The sequence below is a fragment of the Phytophthora parasitica genome (assembly GCF_000247585.1).
Source record: "Phytophthora parasitica INRA-310 unplaced genomic scaffold supercont2.449, whole genome shotgun sequence".
Classification (NCBI taxonomy): domain Eukaryota; phylum Oomycota; class Peronosporomycetes; order Peronosporales; family Peronosporaceae; genus Phytophthora; species Phytophthora nicotianae.
In genome coordinates this window covers 3,786-5,352 of record NW_008649435.1, presented here as the reverse complement: position 1 = coordinate 5,352, position 1,567 = coordinate 3,786, and positions in this window count along the sequence as shown.

The following is a 1,567-nucleotide window of genomic DNA, read 5'->3' as shown; positions in this document are numbered from 1 at the left end:
GAGGGTACAACTCAGTTCAAAATAATCACAATCAGTTGTAGTCAATCAAATTTTACTACAATAATTCTACACCAGGGATTATAAACTTATAAACTTATTTGTTCCCAACGTGTGGCATCAACAAACCAACCCAGAGGATCTCCTTCACCTATCGTCCCCGATATACTACGTTTGCTCACTATCCCGTGGTGCTGCGAATGCTCACCTTCATTGGGTCCCCCAAAGATAAATTTGCACTCCGATTCCGATTTCTCACGGTTCACAAGTTCTCATGTTTCTACTTAAAGTGTCGTAGTATGATTAATGCGGTTTACAGAATAAGCTTATTTTTGGCTTTAATTTGTTGTTGTAATCTCGCGTCGTACTTAAATGAGTAAGAAGTTATCGAACGCCGAACAAACGCTTTTTCTGTGCTATATAGTCTATAACAAAGTCTCGGTCGATTTTGCTTTTAATATTAGTTACATCATCGCAAAGTGCGGTTCCAAAATGACCAGTGTATTTTACAGCAAAAGGTAAATGTAGTAGTCGTTTGCTTCAAGTTTATAGAACCGCCGGAATTATACAGATAAAATCAGTGCTAGTACCTTATTAAACGAAAATATTAAACCTACGTTGGACAAGATACTTTAGTCTACAATTGTATATCTCTTGCATGTCTGTCTATTGTGTCCTGACTGACGGCAAGCACTGCAAAGGTATTTTCTGCAGGTATCCTCGTCGCCACGAATTCTATATCGCGTCGTTTTTCGACGTCCACGTCTAGGTCTTAGAATTGGTGGGAGGGTAATGTCGTCACCCTTCACTTCTTGATTAAGTGGCAGATGTACCACTTTGTCCTTGAATGCCTCCGCATAGGTCTCAATTAGGTAAATCTTGTTAAAGTAGTCGAATACCATATCCAACTTACCATGGCTACAGCCATGTGCCGATACGGAAGTTTATGCTGGTCTATTAACGCTCACGTACAATGGTTCAGACTCAGAGCGACTCTGTGCTGGATTCTCATGGACAAGTTTCCATTGCCTCTGTACACGTAGCTGATGCCTGGGGACGCATTATGGACATAATAGAAGCCGGTACCAATAGTTCCGGTTCGTACAGTTTCATACTCGTAGAAGTCATGTCCATTGATTTTTGCTGCCATTTAGCATAGTTTTTGTAGCGCATATAGACGCGGTCGAGAACGCGCTCTGAAAGGTGCGGTTTGCAGCAATCTGATGTTTATTGGGAGCCGCTACGGGCAGACAGTTGATATGTTCTCCATTAATCCACGAAATGTACCAATCTCCGTATGTACCATGAGGAATTTCCACAATACAGTACATATGTACTGTATTGTCCCAAAATCGAAAACTTGCTGCAGCTAGCGCAGAAGTATTTAGTTGCACGACGCTCACCAATCTTGCGCTTCAAAATCGAGCACACTTTACATTGCCTCTGACGACGCTTGCGAACGCCATTTACGACCAGCCAGTCTGGGCATTCCACTGGTTCGTGATCTCTTGTAAACGGTGCTATATCTTCCGCATCACTATTAACATCCGAGGCGGTAGACTACACACAA